Source organism: Falco punctatus (assembly GCF_963210335.1).
Source record: "Falco punctatus genome assembly, chromosome: 3".
NCBI classification, from domain to species: Eukaryota; Metazoa; Chordata; class Aves; order Falconiformes; family Falconidae; genus Falco; species Falco punctatus.
The window spans coordinates 111231160-111257007 of record NC_137582.1 but is presented as its reverse complement, the minus strand read 5'-3'; the positions used below and the strand labels follow the sequence as shown (position 1 = coordinate 111257007).

At 49.6% G+C, this 25848-nt stretch overlaps 1 protein-coding gene and 1 long non-coding RNA gene across 2 annotated transcripts in view; one reads left to right on the top strand and one right to left on the bottom strand.

Annotated features, from left to right (window-relative positions):
- Positions 1-25848, top strand: part of KAZN (kazrin, periplakin interacting protein) — a 225809-nt gene that overhangs the window by 83893 nt on the left and 116068 nt on the right. The window lies entirely within an intron of this gene.
- LOC308061230 overlaps positions 1-25848 on the bottom strand; it is a 73846-nt gene that overhangs the window by 28122 nt on the left and 19876 nt on the right. The window contains exon 2 of the long non-coding RNA XR_013927125.1: positions 908-25848. This exon is cut by the window's right edge and continues 12534 nt beyond it. This is a non-coding gene — a long non-coding RNA (uncharacterized lncRNA). The remainder of the gene's footprint in view (positions 1-907) is intronic.

The window sequence follows — 25848 nt, the reverse complement described above, 5'->3', positions numbered from 1 at the left end:
GCCTGCCTGCTAGCTGGCACAAACTCATGCCTTCGGCTCGGAGAGTCCACATGAAAGAGCGTGGGGGACCCGAAGGTCTTTGTTTTCAGCCGGGTGGTGGGAGGGTGGCTGAGTGGGGCAGGGAGCTCAGGAGCTGGGGGAGATGATGAGCTCAGGAGCAGGGAGCTGGAGCTGGGGAGATGAAGCAGGACAGAGCCCTCTTCCTCGGTGCCCCATCCATCTGCAGGAGGAGGCTCGGGTTCCTGGGGGGGTTTACATTTCATTATTACCTGGTTCTTTTCTGGGCAACAGAGGAAGCTGCTGGGTTTATTTTATATCCTTCATCTCTTTAAACAATGCCAAAGACAGCCAGTGCCCACAATTGATGCTTCGCTCTTATAAATATGAATATTATTAAGTATAATTGGTATGTTGCTCTTATCTTAGTGCTTCAGGCTAGGTGCCTCTGAACTAGCTGCAGGCCATCATGTTAAGTCTGGCAGAAGGATTAAACAGCCCTCAAGTCACTCTTTGTTTCCTGGGAAATGAGCAGCTAATTGCAAAGCCCACACTGCGTGAGGTTTTGGGTGCTCCCGTTCGGCCAGGTTATGGAGATACTTGTGTCATGCTATGGGCTTCTCCTGGTGATAGAAAAAAAAGCAAAGGAAGGAGGTTATTTATGTGTTTATGAAAATTCATGTTGGATGCTTAGAGCAGCTTCCACCCTGGGAAGCTAAGCCTTTGCGTCCTGGCACCTTTGGGTACCGGGGCTGATTGGATTGCGGTGTGCTGAGAGACTTCTCTGCACATTTTAAATAACCCATCTCCGGCCCGGAGGAGCTGAGCTGTGCCAGCGTGCGCTTGCTCTGCACCGGCTGCAAGTGGTGCAGGCCAGTAGAACCATGGGATCGCTGAGGTTGGAAAAGACCTTTAAGATCATCAAATCCAGCCGTTAGCCTGGCACCGTTAACAAGCCACCGCTAAAGAATGTCCCCAGGCGCCACATCCGCGCGTCTTTTAAGCGCCCCGGGGGTGGTGACCCCCCAGCTCCCCGACAGCCGGTCCCAGCGCTTGACAGCCCTTTCGGTGAAGATGTTTTTCCTAATGCCCAACCTGACCCTCCCCTGGTGCAAGTTGAGGCCATTCCCTCTTGTCCTGTCGCTTGTCACCTGGGAGCAGAGCCCGACCCCCCCTCGCTACCCGCTCCCGTCAGGCAGCTGCAGGGAGCAAGAGGGTCCCCCTGAGCCCCCTTCTCTGCAGGCTGGACACCCCCAGCCTGTCCAGCCCCTGCAGAGCCTCCTGCCCACCAGCACATCGACACTCCCCCTATCCTGGTGTCCTCTGCAAACGTGCTGAGGGTGCGCTCAATCCCCTCGTCCAGACCATTGATGGAACTGCTGACCAGGGCTGACCCCAGCCCCAAACCTGGGGGCACCCCATGTGCCCGGCGCTGGTGGGATGTGACTCCATCCACCCCCACTTTGGGCTTGGCGGCCCAGCCGGTCCACAGACCCACGCAGGGACGAGAGACGTGCCTGTCAGTGTGAGAGGGGATGCCATCGGGGATGCTCTTCTCCCGTAAGATATACAGGATATAGAGGTTGTGTAAATGGACTCCAACACTCCTGTGTAGCACTCATGAACTATACAAATTTCCAGAAGAGCTTTTATTTCATGTTATCAGCTCTTCTAATCACTTCTCCTTCTAGAAAATCACCGGGGAGAAAGAAACAATGCCACTGCTGCAGAAAACTCACCCGAGCTGGCCGGTTAGATTAGAGAGTCACTTCAATTCCAGAGGCAGATACCATCTCCCTCATGTTCATCTGTGCAGTTATGCCCACAATAAACCATTTTTTTAGCCTTCAGGGAATCAAATACCAGCTGTTAAGTTAAAACCCAAGTATTTACAGCCTGACCTTAATGTGTGTGTTAACTACTTGCTTTTAACTGCTAGATAATTGGTTCCTCACAGCAGGGTCAGGGTTAGGCAGCCCCTCTCTCTGGTGTGTAACGCCATGCTCAGCCTGCCCTCGGTGGCTGTGCTGCACACACAGATCGCCCGGTACCCACTGCACTGCAGTGAACAAGAGCCCTGCAAAGGGGCAAAGGTGCCCAGCTTTGCCAAAAAAACTGTTTGCATTGCTGTTCATCTAAAGATCCATGTGAGCATGATGAGAAGTGTCAATGGCAGGAGCCTGCTCAGGCAGCATCTGCTCGAGGGTTCCTCTGCCTGGCCCAGTGGGACCAGTGTGCGGCTGGCGGGTCGGGGGTGGAGGCAAGGTTCTTCGCCAGCCAATTTTGCTCATAAATGCAGTTCTGAGTGCTCCCCTGCTTTGCTGCTTTTCTCCATTTGGCTGGGCATGCGCTGCGGGGATTCATTGCATGGGGTTTCTGTTTGATGGGAGACCCTCAGGCCCTCATTTTTACTGAAAGAGCTAAATATCTTGCATCAGATTTCTAAGCACCCACCACTCCAGATGAAATCAGTGGGGAGCTGCATGCACTTCCAAGTTTCAGAACCCATTTAGCTTTGATTTGCATCTGGTATCTAGGGCAAACTCAGGGAAGTGTCTTATTTCATCCAGTCTCGCCAACGTCTGTGATTTTATCAGAAAGTCTCTGGGTATTTGCTGTGTTTTTTTCTTAATGTCCCAGCTTTGACCATCAATTGATCGTGTCAGAACTGAATCGTTCAGTTAAAAATAAAAGCCTCTGTCCCCTGAAACATTGAGTATCAGTCAGGAAAACGCAGAGGCTGCAAGAAAAAGGGAAGACAAATTGCAAGAAACCAGAACTTTCTATTGTGGATGCCTTGCAAGATCTTCCCTGGCCAAAAAGCAGGGATTTGGGGGAGGTCTGGGTTTGGTAACGCTGCAGGAAAGCGAGCAGTGCGGCATAGTGGGGAGGGGTCTGCATGTTTCCATGTAATTTGGAAAGGCAGGGTGCCCAGCTCTGCCTGGTTTTATCGCAGGCAAATGATAAAAACATCGGGTTTATAAAAAGTAAATGATGGTTTACCAACGCAGGGAGAAAGCAGGAGAGTGGCTCGGGTGGCACAGCCTGGGATACACGTGGGGAGAGCCCTCCCGGACCAGCCCTCCCAGGTGATGCTCCCTCCACATGAGGTGTGTTGGTGTGCCTTGCTCCTTTGGCAAGTCCCTGCAGCAAAAGCCCTGAAATGAAGAAATACAGAATATCTGAATGAGCTTAAGGGTTTTTCACTACAGGCAGAGAGCGGCTGCCCCGGGACGGGGCTCACTGCAAAGGCGAACGGGGCGGGATGGATGCGAGTGTGTGCGATGCTCTTTTTGAGCAGCACTGGCTGCCGTTGGGGGGACAGCTGGGTAGCGGGCTCAGGGGGGCTGGTTGAGGGGGCAGGAGCCAGGGCTGCCATCAGGCTCAGCGTGGCACCCCAGGCATGTCCTGATGAGCGCAGCATCGCTCATTTTGCACGGCTGCCAGCCCGACGTGCAGAATTGCAATGTGCGCTTTGGCTGAGGTAGCCCCGTAGGCATTAATCTTGCATGAAGCTCTCGAGGCTGCTGCACCCGCAGCTCACTCAGCTCTGTTTGTGAGGACCAGACGGCTGATAAATGTTTGACCAAAGCTGCCTTTCCCATTTTTTTAATCTTTTTATTTTCTCTCTCTGCACACCCAGCCTCATTTCTCACATCCCCAGGCGGATGGAAAGGAAGAGGCAGCTCCTTGCCCATGGCTGTCCGGACCCCTGCACCGGGATGCCGCCCACGCCGGCTCCCCGTGTGTTAATGCCATGTGTTCAGCAGGAGGAGCATTCATTGCAGGAGAAAAATGTCCTTTAAACACCCAGAGTCAGGGAGGTTTCTGCGTGGACGGCTGCCCTTCTGTCCACAGAGCTGCTGCTCCGGGCAGATGGTTCTAATTACAGATGTGTAACTGCAGTGCTGCGCTTGGCCATCCCGATGAGGGACCACTGCAGGCAGGGCTGTCCCTTGGAGAAACGCCAGCTTTGGCTTCCAGCGCCGGAGGGAATCATTGGGAATATTTCTTCTCCCCTCTCTCTCCACCCCGGCATTCCCCAGGCTCTGCAAATCCCAACTTTCACACACCCGGGGAGGCACAGTCATTGTTGTCTCAGGCCTGTAAGCCAAGGAAAGAAATAGGAGGACAAAAGAGCAGCTTGTTTTGTTGGGTTTTTTGTTTCCCCTCCCCAACTTCATAATTCTTATGTTACTAAATCCTTCTCTAATTTCAGCCTGCTTTAGGATATCTCTTGCCAGACATGGATGCCCTGTGGAATTACCCTTTCTCCTCCATTGTATTCGCCTGCTTTCCTGCAGATAATAGTGAACACAACATCTTGCATCACAACACTTCTTGGAAAAACCGTGGTGTGTGTTAGACAAGGGGACACTCAGATGGCACGAGGGAAAATGGTCCGTACGAGCCTGCAAGGGGTAGAATAGGTGCAATAAAACCCTTTCTGTTGCAGTTGCATGGGTCCCCCCGGTATGCAGCTGCTCCTCAGCATAACAAGCATCACAGCAGCAGAAAGAAAGGGGGAATTTTCCTTTCCTGTTACAGCAGGTACAGCAGGCAAGGCAGCCTTCGCTGCCCGAGACCGAAGCCCGCAAGCTGGGCGGATGAACTGGAATGCTGCAGGGTTTCCACTGGGACTGGCTGCGCTCTGCCTTTGCATTGCTGCCCACGTTACATGTGGCTCCATGAGTGCGGGTTGCTGCAAGACATGATCAGTTGATGGTCAAAGCTGAGACATTAAGAAAAAACCACACCAAATACCAGGAGACTTTCTGATAAAATCAAGAATCCGATGCTCCGGCACCTCCTGACCCAGCGCACCCTGGCACGGGGGGTGATGCACCACAATTTAATCCAGCAGCCAGGAGCTGCAGGCGAAAGGAGGCACGTGTGTGTGCGCGGTGGGGTATACTCGTCGTCTGTTTAATTACAAACTTCTCAACCTCGGTATTTTCCTAGCATATCTTTCAGTGTGGACTGCATTTTATTGCTTCGTGTTTAATTACTATGTAGATTCTGTTCAATTTACAAACAAAAATTTAGTGAGGGAATACAACGCAACAGAGGGGCACGTGCTTAAAAATAATCTATTTGGGAAGCAAATGAGAATTTTTTGGCATAACAAGAATGAGAAGTATGTGCTTAGTGCCCCTCACATACAACAGTCATGTAATTGACTTGCAGATCTCGAAGCCTTTGGGAAGATAAATTGACATTTTTTGAAAGGGAGAAGATTGGCCGCAGGACTGTGTGCGAGCTCATCGCCAGCGACGTCAGGCGGGGTTCGCCCCAGACATCACAGCTTGTCCAGAAAATTTCTCATCGCCTACTCAGACAGTGGTGAGGGAAAGTTTATGTTCAGAGAGATGTCAGCATTACAGAAATGTTGCAGGATGAGCCTTGATGCCGTAGCATCCTGCAGCGATGTGGGCACGTGCACCTGGCTTCCCCTCTGCGGCTGGGCGCGGGTGAAGGATCCCGCTGGCTCCACGTGGTGCCTTTGGGGTGGAAAAGCCCTTCTGAGTCCAAATTGTGGATTCAAGGCTGCAGGGACTGGAAGCTCGTTAAAGGCAGAAGTGTAACTCAGAAAATTAACTGGCTTCCCTGCTTGGGTCACTCTTGAAAGCTGATTTTGAAAACCGAAGTGTCTGCTGGACTCTTTGCACTTTTAGCATAGCTAGTGAAGGAATGATTTCAGAAGAATTACGCATTTCTCTCCTCCTTCCACCCTTCATCCCCCTAGCCTGAGCCGTTTTCCAAACCTCATCTGGACACAAATCGAAGTGACTGCGGTAGAGAAGAGAGCTATGCTGTCACGGTTTTAATTAGCAAGGAGCCAAGTGCCCGTCGCCCCTAACCTGTGCCGAGGCGCGTTGGGGTGGGTGGCAGGATGGTCCTGAGGGGCTCTGTGCTCCGTGTGCCCGCGTGTTCATCCATGCCTTTACACACGTGGTGAGCAGGGTGGGCAGCGCTGGTTAGCTGGTACGTGGTGGTCCAGCTCTGCTGGTTGGATTCAGGATTGCGGGGCTGTGGCCGCAGCAAGGCAGGGCCGTGCCATGTAACCCCAGAGCAGATTTTGCCAGCAGGGATGTTATTTCTCAGAAGATGCTGGTGTGTTTGGCTTCATGCTGGCTGTCTTCATCTGCAGCCTGGTAGCTGTGCTGCCGTGGCCATTTCATCTACCTGGCCAGAAGATGACCGCGGTGAACTACAAATGCTGCCTTTGTCTCGGATTGCGTTGATCCCTGGGCAGGCTTTATTCCATCCTTGATGGATGCCAGAAATGCTAAGTGGCAGGTGCCAGGGCTCTGTTTTCCTCCTCTTATAATCATATATTCCAAACCCAGTGATCGCAAGTCATTAAAAGCAACAGATTAGTGATTAGTGGCTGCCCTGTGCCCGCAGCAGGGCCGTGCAGCTGCATTTCCAGTGCTGCTTTGGCCACGGATCTCTCCAGAAGGAAGCCATCCCCTGCGCTTCGGTGCCGTTTGCCACTTGCCCGCCGCTGTCAGGGCTCACTGGTGGCACAGCGAGAGCTCTCGAAAGCGTTTGATGTAGGCACACTTCTCTTTAACTTTCTGAAGCTGTTTATTCCTTGTCCTTCACTTCCTTTCATTGCTAATGGTGCTAGCGCAGACGGAGACCACTTCCCCCTCCCGCCACAGCTTTTCATCTGCTTCTAATGCCTCCGGTGTGCCTGGGCTCACGGCTGCCAGTTCCAGGTGGGTTTGTGTGAGGAACGGGTTCCCGCAGCAATCTGCTCTAAGGGAAGCGCCAGCGGAGTAGGGAAGTCCAAATAAATACAGGTCAGAGGCAGGAGATACGAAGAGGTCACAAGAATAATTTGCTTAATAAGATATGTCTTCCTACCTACAAGCAGTTAATGTTATGCTTAGTCCCTGAACCGTGAAAGGTTATAAATTAGTTGTTTATCAACTTCATTTCTGGGTGTTTACATTCCCTGCGTGACATCCAGACCCCTTTTTCTTAATCCTTCTGCTTTTGGGCACTTAAAATCTTGTGGCAGTGGTTCTAATGAATAGTTTTTTGAAGTGAATTCGGGGTTTCAGTATCGATTTGAGGGCTTATTTTCTTTATTTGGGGTAGTATGTTGAGAGTAAACCGTGTTTTCCTTTTTCTAGTAGGATGCTGTTAACATCTGAGGGCTCTTGCCAGGGCTGGGGTCAAAGCCCGGGGCTGGGGAATCCAATCCTGTGGGCTCTGGGGGGGTCTGTGCATTCTCTTTCTTCCAGCAAGGACTTTTCCACCGCGTCTTAGTATCAAAGCGGGCAAAGAGAAGAAATAAAAAGGAGGAGGCTGGAGGTCTAAGTAAAATTCAGCGAGAGGGAAGGGCAGAGGAGGAGGAACGTGCGCACCCGGGAGGGGAGGCAGGGGGCGTTTAGCTCTTCTTTCCTCTTCAAAATCTTATTTCTCAAACCCCACCTGACAAGCTCAGTGGTTTCAGCCGGGATACTCTGAAGGGAAAAGAACATCTTAAAACTGTGCAAGACGAGCGGCAAGGTTGGCACCGGGGGCTGCGAGTCTCTTGGTCAGCCCGTGCCCTGTGTTAGAAAACCCACGTCTTTAGAGGCTGGTGTGAGCCGATCGAATGCCAAACCACCTCAGAGCTATCCTTGTGTTTTAATAAAAATATTTAAAATTTTTAAGCTCATCTAAACATTGTTATGAATGTAGAAGCCATACAATCGTAAGCTGACACGGGCAGGAGGGTACAAAACAGGCAGTTTAATACAACCAGGCAAATTTTTCAGTGCTCAGTTATAACAAACGGGTCGTGCAGAAAGAGCCCCTGTATTTCCTAACTGCGCTGAATGGCAGACACCAAAATAACCTATTCCCCGTCAGGCTGAAAACAGAAAACCAAGCAAAATTTACAGCAGAATATTCCATTTTCCCCCCAGGTCAGGCTACTTTGTCCTTGCCCGCAGCACCAGAATCAAACCACCTGTATTTTCCTGGTTGCTTAAGAGGGTACATAGAAATATACTAAATACATTTTATTGCCAAAACATTCCTAAGCAAAGTTTATTTGTGTGCATTTTGTTGCTAATTCCTTTTGTAAATATTGCCTGAAGTGTTTATTATTCTTTTAAAATGTGAGCAGCTGTAATGGTCTGGGAGACAGCTCTAATGAACAGATGTGTATGTCAGAAAAAAGAATCTATTTTCTTGGTTTTGTTCGCAAAACTTGTTCATTTGGGGTTGTTTGCATTTCAAGCTGCAACTTTGTTACAGACCAAAGGTGCAGGGTGGCCTTCAGAAGGGCAGGTGGGTTTTGTGCCTTGACTTTCTCCTCTCCCTTGTTCACCTACCTGTGAAATGGAAACCTGGGAATTACCTGCTCCAGCTGAGTTTCCTAATATTTCCTTGTGGTCTGCAAGAAGCCCATATAAAATACACTGGAAAAAAAAAAAATTGGCTGTAATTCAGTGGAAAATGAGGTGTAGCTAATGCAGACAGAGTTTCCAAAGCCCTAAACAGTTTACAGTAGCATAACTTACGTAAGGAGACATAATAAGGAAAGAATTTGGCATCCCTGAACTTCTCTCTTTACGTCTTTATTTGACTGTGGTCTAGTTCTGGCCTTACTTAAATAACAGCAGCTTTTCCAGTGCTTCAGCAGGGGCAGGCTTAGGTCGTATCATTTTGGTGGCCACGGTCATTGCCGTTCCCCAGCAGGCGCTGGGAGGCTTGGGGAGCGTGGGCAGATGATGCACACCTCGCAGGAGCGGCTCTGAATTCCCTTTCCCCACATCCTCCCCCCATTAAAATAAACCCGACGCATTGCTCGGTGTCTTGTCCATCACTGGGTTGTTGTTGGTATGTGTTTTTTTTTTTTTTTGATGCTGACTTTTTCCTGCAAGAAGAAAAGGAAAAGATGTAAATGAGTTTGGCATCGTTTGGGTGATTTTTCTCTTTAAGCCACCAGCAAAAGCTGGAGATCTACGGCAAAGCAGCACAGAAGGGCTGTTCGTCATCTCAGGTCTTCTTAAATAATGTTCCTGGTGGGGAACGTTAGTTTTCAAGGTGTTCACACCACCGGGTGGAGGTCAGGGAGCTCAGCCTGGGAGCAGCCCATTGGCACATTTGAAGCATCTCCCTGATAATCCAGCAAAAACTCCTGCAGATCCCTTTGTACCACCACGGTGTGGAAATGCCACTGAGCGCCGTGCATCTGTAGAAGTCCAAGCCAGGTGATTTTCGCTCCTGTCCTTAGATTGTGAAGGTAAAATACACACATATCCATGTATATATGGTTATAAGCAGAGAAGCATATGTACATATATATATATATATATATATATGACAAACGTGTGTGTCCTTTTGGGGGTGTGTTTCCTCAACCCCAGCCTGCATTTCCCTTCCATTTCATCCCTTTGTTTCTAGCTCTGTCCTTCAAATTATTAATTTCCTCCACGTCTTTGGCCCGGGCATGTTTTCAGCACATTCAGCCTTGTATGTCATCTCGCTCGGCTGCTCGTGTTAGGGATCCTTTGTAACCTTTGGTGTAATTGAGTGTTCCAGTAACAGGTCGTCTGGGCTGCTTTCCTCTGCCGCGAGGTGAAGGTGAGATTATCCCAGGGTCATTCAGGAGCAGGGTGAAATGGTGAAATCCTTCCGGGTTTGCAATGGGAACCTGTTATTATGCAGCTTGAAAACGTGCTGGCAGTTTACGCACATATCTCATGCTGCAAACTCATATCTTATTTATTGTCCACCTTTTAAATTAAGTCACATTTACTGTGGCTCCAAGGCATCTTTTCCCCCTTGAATCTCTGTTTCCAATTATTTCCCCCCAGATGTCATTAGTTTGTGTTTGCTAGGTTGCATCTCATTTTGTTTTCTGTCTTTTTGCTTAATAACAAAAAGCAGAAGGGGTCACTTTGAGGCAGTGGAACTAATGGGCAATCATGAATATTAGGGAAGGTTGAAAAATTATTAAGGTGATGAAATCTTTCTCATGCTACATGCTAATGAAAGCTCAGCATGTGGCTGTTTCTGAAATAATCCCATTGCTGGACTGATTGAAATATCATTGGGAGTGCCTTCTTCCAAACATACATATTCTAAATATATATACATTTAGCTTTCTGTGAAATTGGAGTTCCTTATTCTGCTTCTCATGAGCTCTCATATGAAGTATATTAGATGGATGTTCGTAAAATCTTATAAAGCTGCTGTTGCTTGACATTTTACGCATCTTATGGGGTAATAATCCTGAGTAGCCAGCTGAGCATGCAGACGCTCCGTGTATTTTACCTCCTGCCTACAGCCGGTTACTGCCTCCCTCACGCGTCAGTGCCTGTAATGCAAGAAGGGGACTTCGTAGCCTGCTGGTCCACAAGTAGCTAAGTACGAAGGATTTTTTAAACAGATCTCGGAAAATGGCCGTCTTCATAGCCATATTAAAAAGCAAAAATATTTCCTGACTTTTCCTCTTGCCAGGACACACTGGTAGTGCTGGCACAGGTGTGTTGGGATGACGTAGGGAGGTAGCGTTTGCTGCCTGACCCTCAGCCACCGCCTGGTACCGTTTCCAGCGATGGCTGCGTGCTGCGGACGCCGCAGCTGTAGCTGGGGTCGGTGTGTGGCTGTTAGGTGGTTAACAGGTTATCGCTGCCGTGGGCCTCACCAAACGCCCTTCAAATGCAGCAAACCTTGGCTCACAGGACAGCCACGGGCTCCTCGTGTGCGGGGGAGTATGAAATAAGAAACAAGGGAAGAGCTTTTCCCTGCATGACCCCTTCGCTGTGCTGCGGTTGACTTTATTCCCTCCACGGGCTGAGCGAAGTGGCAGTCTGGGCTCGGGCAGAGCCGCACATCTGTGGCTGAATGACTGCACTAATGCGGGGAGCACACCATGAAGAGTGCGGATTGTGTGCTGGCCTTTTTTGTTTGGTTCAGTACAAGCAAAATTCTCTCCCCGGAATGAATGGCAGCTATTCATGTCAATGAGAGGAGAGAGAAGGAGTCAGGACAATTTTACTAACCTTTAATAAGGCTCCCAATCTATTTATGAATTGCCATCAATGTGTGGCCACGCATTCAGCTGAAGGCAGATGGCAATAGTTTAGTTTGAACGCTTTTTTTTTTTCTTTAATGCACTAAAACCACTGTGGGCTTTGTTGCGGTTTTTACTTTAGTCGGATGCTGATGCTCAGCGCTGATGCAGCTTGGTCCCTCATCACCCCAGGGACAACTGCAGGGCTCTTACTTGGGAATGCCTTCCTCACCAGCCCCGGATCTCTCCTCCTTCCTCCCCCTCCCTCCTGCAGACCCCCGTTGCCACGTCTGTTCAGACGTCCCCCGTTGCCCCTCACTCCCCCTTTGCACCAGCATCGTTGCCCTCCAGCTTCCCCTTCCCAGATACGGCCGCCCTCCCTTATCTACTGAGTTTAAGTTGCATTGAAGGGATGTCGGCACCCATGGGATGAGCACCTCTGGGAGCTGCACCAGTGCAGGGGGAGACGTGGGCAGCCTCCTACGTCGCCGTCTTTCCAGCTTCACGGAGTTGTAGCTTGAAATAGCCTCTGTGGGGCCTAGCAGATAATTTCTGCTTATTCCCCCAAGAAGAGGTCCCTTGATGCTGGCCTGGCTCCCCGCCAGGCTAGCAGACCTCTTCTCCTTTTTTTTTTTTTATGAAATAAAAGCTGTGGCTACTCGTATCTCCCCGTGGTTGCTCCAGCGGCACGCGTTCGCCTGCCCAAGGGCTGAAGTTCTCGTGATGAACAGGAGTAACTGGGATCTCTGAGCAGCTTGAACATTCTAAACGTTCTGTAAAATCTTTTAAAAGATTAATAACACATCAAAATGTGTCAGTTCAAAATATCCTGATAATATCCCCATTTTGTCTGGGTGGAACTGTCAGATGGAGGGAGCGTGGCAGTGTGGGGCAGCAACGGTCACCATGGCTGGGGTGGGCGAGGATGCTGTAAGAGAAAGCCATTAATGTGTTTTATTGACATTGAGAAGAATCTTTAATCCTAAACTTCATATAAATAGTTGCTGTGTTTTTTTGGCAATATATTGGGCTGGATTCTCAGAAATCATCAGGTGAGATCTCTGGCCTGAGCTCTGTCTCAGGCACTCATCGTGATTAATTGTGGCCCTAAAAGCTGCGAAGCTGCTGGTCCCATGCATTCCAGTACTGCACCTCACTGGATCCAAAGGTCCCAATTGTATGCTTATTTCATTTGTTCCTTTTTCCCTGTGTATATCCACGTTCTTTATAGTGCAGCACATGAGGCTCGTACGCCTGAATAATCCCGTACACCAAAACCTTCCTCTGATGGGAAGAGAGGCTGCCCCTGCCTGGGGCACCTTCAAAAGACCCGCTTGGGTCTTTATTGTCTCAGCTGCAGTTAGTTTTATAGCGTGTATGTCATATAATGATGTATCTCTAGATATACACATTAAATACAGTTCTATAGTGTGTATATGTAGTTAATAATAGACATATTTCGGGGAAGGCTGTGAGGAGGAAGAGTTTCTGCTTAGCCACCGAGATAATTTTCGCTGGAATTATATTCCAGGAGGCTTCTCCTGATGCTTTACATCACGTGAAGCTAACCTCTTTGGCTCTATGGCCCCCGTCTCGTACAAATGTGCTCTCTTCATAAAAGCTTCGGCAATACTCTGAAGCCCGAGACTGAAAAAGCTGCAGCGAGGACCAAATTCATGCGATGTTGTCATAACAACAAACAATGATTTGAAATGCAGATTTTTTCATCTTTACTCTTTAGTGTTGATTGAAAGCTGGGGAAAATGGGGGATTTGCGGTACTGAGATTGTGCCTATTAGAATAAGAACATGATAATGGAAGTTGGTAGGATGCCCAAGGGATAAAAGAGTATGATTTAGGAAGCATCTAAACCAAAAATTATATGTGTTTATGGGTTGGCCTATCCAGCTATTTCAGTGCAGCCTGTAAGACTGGTGTCACCGCTGGGGAAGCTCTGGGAGCTCTGGAACAAACTGCTTTACTGCAGATAAAGCACGAACTTCTGACCCTGATAAACCCGTGGAAATTATGGAGTCTTTGGTGTTTGTTTCAAAACAGGTGTTTCATCTCTTCGAGCAGATTAATTGAGGTTGATGTGTAATTTGCAAATAGCTTTCACTGGTAAAAACTTGTGTTTTCTTTTCCTAAGGAAGGAGTTGTGTTATTCCCTCACATCTGTCACTTTGTTAGCAGGGGGGCTGGCATCGCCCTGCCTTTGCACAGGCGCCAGGGGGGCAGCTCGGCTCCCGGTCAGCCCATCGCGCTGGGCCCATGTAAAGCCCCCCCACGGGTGTTCTCCACATCTCCTCCACTCACGCCACCTGAAGCCATGCCCGTTCTGTCCTGCCGTTGCAAATCTGCTGGGTGCTCATGAGCACCTCGCCCCCCGGGGAAAAAAAGCAAATATTTTTACTGCAGTTCAGCACAGCTGTGGCTCGGCCACTAGCTCCTTCGGGATAAACGCCCGTTGCCGTGGGGCATCCCAGGGTGCAGTCCCCACCGCTCCTCCCCACTCGAGTGTTGGGGCCACCCAGCACAGCAAACACCGCTTCAGGGAGTGCGTTTTCTGGCACTTTCTCTTGGGCCCTGCAGGTCTCCAAGAACCACCAACATTTGGGGGTTGCAAACTCGACAGCCAGTTTTTGGGAGCGATGCCTCGCTCTGCTCTTTCCACCCTCTGGCTCGCTTTGCGGGCGCCAAGGTGAGCACGGTGCCAGATGCAATGTGGAGGGAGAGAGGCACAAGTGGAGCAGGGGTGGTTTGGGGAGCATTTCTACAATGCCAAAACCCCAAAATACGGTTTTGAGAGCAATGCCTAACGTGGAAAACCTGTGTGGTGGGACAGCATGATTTTGCGCAAGGATGCGGAGATCTGCATCCCTGCTTGCTCAGCTGGCTCCCTTCACAACCCTGTCCTGCCAGAGCAGAGCTTCCACCGGCAGCTTTTACAGCATGGAAAACAATCTGTGCCAGCACCAAAATGCTGATGCTGGGTGCTCAGGATCAAAAAAAAAAAAACAACCAAAAAAGATCTTCACTCCATCCTCCATCAATCGGCAGATAAATCATGGGAGAGCAGCTGAAGGTTTTTCGCCTCGGGTTAGCCAAGAGTGATACACAGGCCTGCATGGATATTTTGCTTTGCCAAGCAGCCCATCTTCCAGAAGTGGATGAATCACTTTTTCTTAAATTATCCAGGTTTTTGTACGTTTTTCTGCACCTCGTGATACAGGGTGCAGCACACCAACCACGGTGCTGCCAGGGGAGTTGGGGTGAGCATACAGCCCAATGTTCAGCCACTGCATCTGCTTTAATATTTTATATTCATATAATAGAAAAATCACACTCTGCACATGAACTCCAGTCTGTTTTGTGTACCCTTTCTGGCTTGATTCACGCTCCCTTTGTTGCTTTTCATGTTTCATGATGCCTCAAATGTCAGAAACCTTCTTATTTTCCTTGATAGGTTTTGTGATTTCCTTAGTCATCCATATCTGTCCGAGCTCTTTTCTTGTACTAATATTTCTGAGAAGCCAACTCATTTCCTGAGCTTTAGACAAGGGCTTTTTCTTTTCCTTTTTATTTCTAATCTTCATTTCCTTTCTCTGTCCCCGTCCATCCTCTTTCCATTCTCTCATTTATGCTTTTCCTGTTACACCAGCACTTTTCTCAGTTTTCCTGAGTAAAATCTAGCGATTTTGATTTTTATAAAAGAATAATCATAAATAAAGTGAATATGCTTGGTATGTCAACACAGGCAAGATTTGTTCTGAGCAGTGTAAATATTCTTGAGATCTGAGAGCCCTTGAAATGAATCTTTCACCCTTTGGAAAAAATGTGCTGATGGCATTTGTTTGTGCTCTGAGGATCGCTGGGCCAAGCAGGAAAGGCACATCAGTAGCCTGCAGTTATTTTCAGACGTATACTGCCAGCATCACCTATAGACACAGCTGGTAGACAAAAAAAAAAAAAAAAAAAAAAAAAAAAAAGATAGGGGGTAAAAAAAAAAAAAGAGAAGCAAGTCTTAGCTCCAGTTATTTCTAGTGACAGGTGCAATCTCCAGAGCTGCAGAGATTTCTGCTGGCTGCAGATAACTCTCTCCGCTTTGGATGTCTTTCTCTGAACCTCTTTCAACATCACTTGGCTGGAGAGCGGTGGGGCAGTGGGGTGGCCCTGGCCAGCTGGCCGAGGCTCGGGGTGGGGGGCTGCCACAGCCGGGGACCTGCAGCCAGCCCTCCGCTTCCCCGCAGCTCCCACGCCTGATGTGCGCCCTAGGGATGTCGCTGCTTAACTTTTGCCTCGCCTTATCTAATAATAATGATACTTCTGGAATAAGCAACTCTCATTTAACAATAATTTGCTGTTTAGGACAGCTCACTGCTATGGGTGCTGCAGCAAGGGCAGTGGCGTCATTAAGAGATTTTGTATGCTAAATTATACTCTGCATTTTATTCCTTGTGGTGGAATTTATTCCTTCCCTCCTCCCCTGCAGGGTCACATTTGCAGCCTCTCTCTTGCCCATCTTTCTTAGCAAATACCAAGGCAACACATTCTTAATATTTCAGCACCATCTATTTTCTCTGTCAGCAACCTGATCCCCCTGTATTTCCAGAGGCCCCTTGAGTCTCTTTCAATGATCCTTTTTTGTATTCCACACTTGGGGGGAAAAAAAAAAAAAAGGAAGAGGGGAAAAAAAAAGATATTTGTATTTGTCTTAACCCCTAACGCAATCTCCATTTCCTTTCTCACTGCTTGCTCCCCCCGTGCACACGCTCCCTTCCCCCCGCACGCCGCTTGCTTCTGCTGCTGCTGGGCCAGCAGCTTCGGCTTCACCCCTTGGTCATTTCTGCACCTTCCCATTCACACCCCCCGCCATTATACATTTATTTATTTATTGATGGGTAACCCCAGAGCGTGCAGCTGTTTTCTTGGCACAGTTTTCCACCCTGGTGTGGCCTCCGTGGTTTCCCCCAGTAATTTCGGGTTAAGGCTGTTGCTTTGCGTTGGCCACCAGGAGCCCAGGGCACCCCCAGCCGGAGGAGTGGCGTTTGGTTTGCTTGGCACGAGCCGAAGGGTCAGGGCTCCGTGAGGATGTGCCATTGCGTGTTACCTGATGTACATCCAGGACAGGGGGATATTTCGGACACAGGCGCAGGGATGGATACGGGCGGGTGAGGTTGATCAGCCACGGGAGAAGAAAAACTCGGTAGGTTTAAGGTTCTGAAATACCTGAGATGTGCTCGTTTAGCAGGCTGCGTTTAGGGGCAGGTCTCCATCTAGCCATAAATTTGTATTCATAAAGCAAAATGTCTCCTCCTGCAAACTTCTGCAGCCCTTCTCAAAAGGCTCACACAGCACACGGCATCCGTGGTGCCCCTCGGCAATTGTGCTCTGTCTGCGTTAGGAAAACAGGCGTGTTTTTCAATGGAATAAATCAACATAAAATCCCAATGCAGAACAAGACAGGTCAAGATATTTTTATTCCCGTCAGCAGATCAAAGTAAATACTAGGCTTCCCATTAAGGCTTGCTTTAAACAGAATGTATGCGTTAAACCCCTGGTTTTTTTACAGGTGGCTTGCTAACACATCTTTAACTACATTTCTCTTAATCCAGATGCGATCAGAGAGACAGGGCTTTTACGGCTGTGTAAGGGCTCCTCCGGCATTTCACCTGCCGGGATCGGGTCAGCCAGTGGCAGGAAAGCTGCCGGCTGGTCACCGGGCCAGTAGCGGGAGTTGGGGGAATCCACAGCATCGCTGCGCCGCTGGGACGAGTCCCTTCCCTCTCCCGTTGTAATCGTTTAATTGTCCCATGTGGATGATAACAATAATCACAGCATTTTTAAGGCTGTCTTGGGTAGTTAAATCACTTTAGGAATGAGGGGAGTGGATTTATTTTCCTTTTAAGCATGAGGAGGAGTGGCTGGGGCAGCCGGGGTGACCTGCTGGGTGCACTGCCGGGGCAGGTTTAGGGGGGCTGAGCACCTGTGCACCGGCGGCCGGGCACCGCACCTCTCGTAGGGCAGCAAATGTCTGCAAAGCCGGCGAAACTTTGCCAGAAAAAGAGCAGACAAGCCCCTGTGACTCACAGCGGTGACTCGAGGATCATCTGAAAGGGCAGAGAATTAGTTTGTGTCTGGGGTTTTTCGGGAGAGCATGGGTGCTTCGCTCCCGCTGCAGCTCAGCAAGGTCTCCTTCACAGGGGAGATGCAGTCGGGTTACCTGGGCTCCCTGGGCTCCTGCCTTTCACCGAGGTTGGGTGCTGCTGCGGGGGGCAGCTGCTTTGGAACACTGTTCTCATCCTGGTGGGGACCTTGACATCATGGAATCAGCTCAACCTCTCCTGAAGTTTCCTGGCCAGCTTCACAGGCAGTCTCTGATGGACTCCAGATAAAGATTCAGATTGTTTTGGTGCTTTTTCAGGGGGGATGCGTGGCCCCTGGGTTTCATGTGTTTCTCCCCAAGATGCTTCCTATTTTGAGGAAGCTGGAAAGGAGGGGGGCTGTGGGAGCAGAGCAAGGAGCCGTGGGGCACCTGGCTCATACGAAGGACCCTGCGATATGGAGATTGAAGTCTGGAAGGTTTCAGAGCAGTTGTTATTATGGATAAAACCCGTGCGTTGTTATTTTACTTGGACACATAGCCTTGTAGCTGCCAGGATGAAATTCCCTTAACGTTAATTCCTGGGGTAAGAAGTCGGTGTTGTCTGGGAGCCGGGCATTAGGAGGGGGACAGGCTGGAGGGGCTCACAGACCACCTGCGTGCGCTCTGTGGGCAGCAGCAGTTCAAGAAATGGTGCTTGAAAAAACAGCTATTTCCTGATACATTCCAGGAATATATCTGAATTTTGGTGCTTTGTCCTCAAAACAGAATTTGCACTTGATTTACTGCCCAGGCTGTGTTTGATCACAGCTTGAAGTGCAGCATGGCATGCGGCAGCCGTTCCCAGCAGCAAGGGAGCCCAAAGCTGTTTTTCTTTATCTAGCTCTGTGTTAATAGTCTCTCTTTCAGCATCTTGCCCTTTTCCATGTAATCAAGCAACCTCTCTAGAGCTTCCTTAAAGTTTGTGGAAGAGTCCAGGTTAGTAGCTGTTAAAACTGGTGGTTCTTTCAATCGGAAGCAGCAGGATTATGCATTCACTGGTGCCAGTCCAGCGAGGCGTTTGGAGAGCAGCCGGCCATGGGGGAGAGGCAGCAGCTGGCCCAGCACCCGCTGGGTCCTTCCCGTTTTCCATTGAAGTGGAGCGATGAGGAGAGCCATCCACTGGGATCACAGACTGGCTTTCCACATCTGAAACAGCCACGGATAATCCCAGCTGGATCAAAAACCATGGCCAAAGCCGCAGCTCTTCCAGATGCTGGGTGCCGCCGCGGCTAATCTGCTTTTGTGCAGTACCTGCCCTTTTAACTCCTTGCTGTGTGCTACGTACTATGTGCTACATACTAAACACACGGCGTTGCGTTGGCCAAAGAGGACACGCAGTATTTCCTAATCCATTTTGAGTAGCGTCAGAAATCGCTAAGAGCCACTTCACAGGGAGGCGTGATGAGAATTTTTAATTCCTTCTCTTTGCCGCACAAGATATTTTGGGCCTGTATAGCTCTATTATGATGCTAAGTAGTCTAAAAATGGCGCGCTTTTTTTCTGCTTTCGTCATTTTATATCAAAAACAGTGTCATCTCCTTGCTAGCAGCTTGTGAACGGGGTATGAAATCCCAATGTCATGTGCAACAGCAGAATGCTCCGCAGTTATCTGGGCTTCGAGGAGCATCTCCGGCAGCACTGATAGCTCTTGGGTTGATGCAATTTAAATAATTTGTTCATCTCCTCATTCTTCCATGAATATTTCCAGCCAGCCAGGGAGAAAAAAAACAACACCCTATTTTTAGGCTCTCTTGCTGTTGCAGGTGTAGCTGAGCTGCTAATAGGGAATTCTTTGCAGGGAGCTTGTCCTGCATGAGGCTGGGCGAGCTGCAGGTGGGAGGCAGGCGGCGCACGGGGCGCGTAGGCTTCTACCAGGCAGCCCGTGACACCCAGTTTGGAGAAGACAAGCGTCGATTTGTCTGTCAGTAATTTTGGCAGCATCACAGTTACTTTTAATCAACTATTTAAAGACTTCACGGCTGGTGGCCAAACTCCTGCTGCAGATTCAATGGAGCAATTTACTCTTCTGCGTCTCATCACGCCTGGATCTATTGCATGGCAACACGGTGTCATCTGAGGCGTTATGGCAGAGCCGTGCTGCGTGGCTGCGGGTCCTGGGGCCGGTGGGTATATCCTTGTGCCCACTTATTGTGCACTGGCACAGGTTGTGCAGATTGCTGGTGAACATCAGGGTTCTGCTGGAGATGAAGCGCACGCAGGCGGTACGGAGACAGCAAAGGGCAAGGGCGCGTCTTCTTTGATTTCCATTTGGCTCCTCACAAAGGTGGTTAGCCCACCACAAAGCTAAAAGCCTGGGATAAGATGGGCTTACCCATCCCTATCACATGCGTGCTCGATGCAAGGATTGCACCCTTGGGTGCACGTGGATTTCGGCGCTAAGGAGCCTGCTTGGGCTCACAGAGCGCTCGCAGCCCAGCACTCGCTCAGCTGCACCAGCTGCTGAGGAGTCGTGGCAGAACAAGGTGCAGAAGGTCCCCCCCTGCCCACGCAGCTGCAGGCACTTGGCTTTCTCCACAGGGCGCCGAAAACAAGCGGCTGATCTATGTGCCCCGAAACCCTCCCTGCCCGCAGAGCTGCTGATGGCAACACCGCCGGGCCAGCGAATATGTTTTTCTTTAACTTGACGGGCTTTTTTATTATTATTGTTATAACAACCCTTAATCATCTGGCAGTCCTTAGCTCTCCTCAAGGGGGAGAACAAAAGATACACAGAGGGGCTCCTAATGGGAAAATACAAGTCAGTTTGATGCTGAATTCCTCCTGCTCCTGGAAGATCTCGTAGCAAAACAGGTTGCCAGAGCTGAAGCAAGAAAACTGCTTCACTGCTGTTGCTGGAGTGTTTTTTCTCTGTCTTGCCATCAGAGCAGTGGTGCATAGCTCTGTTAAAAAGCCAGGTCTGGACCCCAAACTGGGGTCTCCCTCCCATCCCCAACTTGGACAATACTGGTGTCAGTGACCTGCCTGATGTTCTAGCTGATAATGCATCATCCTGAGACTGTAAAACCAAGAGCACACAGCTATTGCTTGTAGGATTGCAGTCAGGCTGCCTGAGTGATTTCCCCCAAGCCCCTGATGGTAATTTTCCTAGAGGTCCGCTCCGTCAGCAGGTGAGATCTCTTTTTAGCTGGAAATGATGGGAATGTGCTGAGGTTTCTCCCTGGGACATGGGTAAAAAAAGGCTTTTCTATGAAAGCAGAGGAGCCAGCATGCATTTGGGACTATGCTGTAATCCAGGCAACACCTACCGAAGGTCCAGACCCAGCTCTGGTATTTAAACAGCTCACGCTCCGTCTTAAGGTATGTGGGAATCAGCTTTCCAGTTTTGAGGACCAGCCTTAATTTTTAACTTTGGAGCTGCTATGTTAAGCAAAACTTAACTGCAGTTTTTCTGCAGCTGAAATACTTAATTTCTTTCAATAAAGCAACGAATGAAGCCCTGTTTCTCTGATCCTGGGCTATTTGGCAGTGTGCTGCATATCACTCTAGTCACAGGAGACGTTATTACCAGAAATACAAGCAGGTTATTATTACTCATGCTCAGCCTGGGTTTTGATGGGTCTCTCCAGGATCCACTTCTATTCACTGTTTATTTTCATTAGTGGTTTGGACAATATAACAGATGATACAGTTACCAAACTTGCGAATCACAGGGGGTGGAAGAGGTTGCAGGCGCTCTGGAAGGCAGGATTGCGACTCGCGTTGACCTTGGCTCGTTGCGCTGCTGCTCAGCACGGGATGAGGCTGCGTGTGAAGCTGGCCAAGACCTTCTCTTTGCAGGGCAAAATCAGCTCTGCAAGACGGGGAATAGCGACCTTGGTGCAAGCGTGTGCTAGAAGTATTTGGGGTCCATGGCAGATCACGATAAGACAAAAAAAAAAATTGCTCAGCGATGCAATACAGTTGCTAGGAGAAAAAGCAAATACCATTTCTGGAGGGCAAGAGGAGCGTTGTATGGAAAGTTATTTCTCCCGTTGGCTCAGCAGGGATACAGCCAGGCCAGGCTGGGGGAGAGCCTGGTGCCTGTCAGGTTAGTGGGACACTGGGATGTGCTACCTATGGATGCTGTAGGGTCTCCGAATGGGTTTGTCAAGGCTGGCTGGGGGCGGGTGTCCCCCAATTCCAGGCCAGGAGGTGGGACTGGGTAGTCCCAAGACCTCCCTGCTCGGACGTTCATGATTGTGCTCCTTGTGTCACCGTGCCACCGAGGCACCCGGCTCACAGCTTGGCAATAAACGAGTTTGTGCTGTTAATATTTACAGCTTTGCGTCTAGATAAAAGCAGGTGTTTATACACTTGCAGCACACTAAGATCTTTATCTGTGCAACTGCTTCTGGTTGCTGTTCAAGCCAGCGAAGAAAGGAGGTTTGGCATTTTCAAGCCTTTAAATGTTTTATTTAGAAAATAAACTTCAATGTATTTGAAACTCTTTCTGTCAGAGGTAAACAAAGTCCTAGATTGCTCCAGACTGTTTGAGTTTTGCAGAAAAGGCACCTTTAAGGTAAACCAGCTCGCGCTTTGCTTTGCCAAAGCTAAGCCTTGACTTTTTCTGCCACTATCAAAATCAGAACCAGCTTATATTTGCTGGTGATGAAACAAAATCAAAACTTCCTCCCCATTTCTGCAGAGATCGATAGGGCCAGGTCCCCTCCATTTTTATTAGACTCAGACTGAAGTAATCAAGGTTTTTCAAAAACAAATCTCTCCTAGCCCTTGGCCTAAAGCTTGCGCCTTCCCAGACGTCCTGGCTGCATCACCCCGGTACGTGGCCAGGCGACCTGTCCCGTGCTGAGGCTGGGCACCGCGGGTGGCCCCGGGGGATGCTCGTGGTCCCTGGGAGCGTCGCAGCTCTTCTGCGGGGCCTTGGGGACTGGAACAAGAAGGACGCAATGGGAAAGTGTGACATTCTGCAAACTGAAAAATGGTTGCAAGCTTTTATTGGAGACTCTAAATGTATGTTCAGGGTTTTTATTTATGTATTTAACTACATTGCTGGTGTACAAAGACAGTATTTTCATGAGGTGGGCAGCAGGCTAGTGCTTCTCTCCACGTAAGACAGCTTTTAATGTGTTCCTTAGCTTTAGCCCGTTAGAGGAGTCTCATTTAATCATGTCAGGACTGACCCCGTTATTAGCAAAGTCCATCTTTGTGGGTTTCCACTGGAATAAAATAGCATCTGACCCCATAACAGATTCCCTTTCAATGAACTACTGGCAAAGATCCGTGTGAAGGCTCTCTTTTGAATAAATTCTTGGCAGAGCTCTGGATAATGAGATTTCCATTGAATAAGCTGTTAGCAGAGCACCTTTTAACTCAATTCGGATAGTTAGAGAGGAGCCCTGGGAGCCGGGAGTCTCCGGTTTGGTCTGCGGTGGTGTCGCTGGGGGAGCAGGCGGGGGTCTGTCCCTGCCGTGCCTGTGGGATGGGGGCACCCTCGCCGCCACACTCACGCTCAGGTGGGGCTTGGCAATCCCCCAAAAGGTGTCAAAAAGTTTTATCAGGTGCGATGAGACGGCTATCAAGGACAAACATCCCTGTCCCTGTGAGCTGAATGATGGTTCCGGGTTTCCTGTTCAATATGTGAGGTGGGGTGACCTTGAGGATACACTTTTTGGGTGACATCTCTATGTAACTTCTTTAAAACTGCTGTTTGCTGTATTTCTGGAGATACTTAGTCTTATTCCCTCGCTTGTGTTGTTTCTGAAGAGGCTGTGCAAGTGTCCAGGCACTGCAAGCAGAATGTGCCTCCTTCTCCTCCCAAATGTCACTTGCCTGTTATTCCAGCTTTCCATCTGAGTTTGGGATTATGAGTGGTCGGCTTTCACGCTACAAAATCTTTATAATGGGATTAAGCGGATAAGGACATGTAGAAAATGATTAGTGCTCTCCTGGGAGCCATTAATGGTTTTTAAAGGCCCTCACAGAAGTAACGTCTACCGAGTGATGTTGCGCAGGAAGAAACCTGCACTTCCCTTAACACTAATTTTAGCGAGGCTGCAGCTCTTTGGGTAATAAGTATTGATTCCTCGGAGATCTGCTGAGAATTGTCAAGCATGTAGATTTAATCAGAAGTGAGATTCTGGTTGTAGTGCGGATAATACATAGGAAATCACACATATCATTAAGGCTTTTTTGGGATGAAGATAGGCAGGCAAGGTGAAAAGTCCCCCTTCCCCTTCCCTCTGATCCTACGCTGCCCGCAGCTCTGCAGGACCAGGAGCAGCATCTTCCAGACCATACATTTTTGTGAGTAAATGCCCTCAGATCCCCTGGGTGAGGTCCCAAGCCCCTCCGCAGCCGTACCGACAACCCGTGGGGCAGCACTGGGGCAGTTGCACTCCGGAGCACCGTGCGATGCCGAGGTCTGCAGCAGCTTCAGGGCTGCCCTGCATGCATCAGGACACGCAGGAGCGCAGCGGGGAGCAGAGCTCCTCCGCAGAGACTCCATTTACCATCTCAAACACCGCAGCGACGAGCTCTTTCTCTGAAGGCACCAGCTGTCCTGGTTTGCTGCAGATAAGCGCTGCAGGATTAGCTCCCCCAAAGGGAAACCCTCCTCTTGCTCCGAGGTTTTGGCGTTTCACGCCAGCCGCTCTGCGAGCGGCACAGTCGGCATGCAATCCAGCTTGCGTCGCAGCCAACTGGCGTCCTACGCGGATTTTAGTATATTCGTGGCGCACCTCAGAAAGCTGCACCTTTTTGAGTTGTTATCACGCTGGCTGGGAATTATTGTGGGAATCAGCCAGGGGGGCAGGGACCCCTTCTCGTTCCCATTCCTGACAACTTCAGCAGGCTCAGTGCTCTGGGGGTTTTGAACAGAGGCACCACATGCAGCTGCTCTCATCTTCTGAAGGGAAGCCTGGTTATTCCAGTTGCATTTGGATATCATCGTGCTTTACGCTCTTCAAACAAAGCAAGCTGTCTGCTTTACGTAAAGGATGGCTGCCTGAGTAAATAACCACGTGCATAACCTGGTGAAGAACAAACTGCTTTAAAAGTCTGAAAAGTTGCCTGATTGGAAGCACTAAACTCAAGCGCAAGGCATGAGAAGGGCAGAGATGGCCAACGGTGAACAGCTAGCAATAAATACCATCCCTCCGGCTTGGGTCCCTGATGCTGAAAGCAGCAGCTCCTTGGGGAAATTCTGGGCTGCAGGATAACATGGCTAGCAGCCAAAGCATCCCTTGCTTCTTCAAAGGCTACCTAATTAAGTTCTGGCTATTAATCTGTCTTCCTGGGTTAAAGATCTTCTATGAAGTAACAAATGAATGTGAATCATCTTGAGGTGGGAGCATGAGGCCGGTTTGATTTGCCATCGGGTATCATGCAGCCCATTTGGAGTGGACACCGTCTGGTTTGTGGCTGAGGCATAGTGAGGGCTTTGGATCTCTTTTTACTTGAACCTAAAGCTGTACGGGCTGCCCCGTTCTCCAATGCACTGATTAAGGGTGATTACAGAATTAGCTGGGGGGGAAAAAAAAAAAAAAGATACAGCAGGATGTCATTGCCATGCAAAGATATTCTTGTGTTCCTCAGTTTCAGGCTCTAATCCTCAGGATGACTCATCCCAATATTTTTCATAAAGCTACCGACATGGCATCATTATTTACCCGGATAAAGGTGTTTGTGGCAGCAGCATTCAGCTGCTTGCCTGCCCGGCGCTCCGTTCAGTGCGGCAGGGAAGGGTGTCCTTCGCCATCCATCAGCCGTGCCCCAGAGAGAAGGTCTCCTCCTCTGGTGAACGCTGGGCTGAGCTTTCTGGGAATGGTCATGGCAAAGCCGGTAGATGAAACTCATGCTCGGAATTAAAGGGATGCTGGAGCTGAGGGCCTTGGGGGCTGGGGGAGATGACAGTGCGTGTGTCCGCCTGCCTCGCCGTGCAAAACTTGAGGTCACCCACTCACTGTTACAGAATGTCAAAAGCTCATGGGGAAAACGGGAGTTGAATTCAGACCATAGCCTCATGGCCTTTGGGCACCCCTGCCCTAAACCCCTCTCCGAAGGGCCCTGGGAACGGCAGGGATTCGCAATGAATGGGGATCTGTTCAGCCCTGGAGGGCGGTGGGCTCAGGGTGACCTCGCCGAGGCGTGAACTTGCTGTTCTGGGGAGCTCACATCTTGCACCCCAGCACGGTTGGGGGTGCTTTTGTCTCTTGTGGGCATACCGAGCCTTTGCCACTGGGATGCTGCTGATTCCTTTCGTCTGCTGGGCTCTCACAACCCCTCAGGTTATGAAATCTTCGGGGCTGGGTCTGTCATCTCCTTTGATGCACAAAGCGCAGCAGGAGCTGGATCTTGGTGGTGCCTCCTAGGCGCAACCATCATCAATTTGATGAGTATGTGAGGATATAATGCCACTTCTGTTCAATTTGTGAGTGAATGAGGTGGTTAGGAAGGAGCGATTCAGATACCACGTAGCTTCATGGCAAGCCTGCATGCCAGGGGTGCTCTCTGCTCTGCACCCTGCAGCACACAGCTCGTGGTGACGTTCCCATCCTCAGTTCCTCTGTATCCCACTGCATGAAGATAACAACCTGCCACACTTCAGGCGAATCTGTCCAAGCGCGACTCTCTCAAAACGCTTAATTTTCCACCCAGCCAATTGCACCTATTTTCTAATATGTGGCTGTGACACATTAATGACTTGTAAAGCACCGTTCCG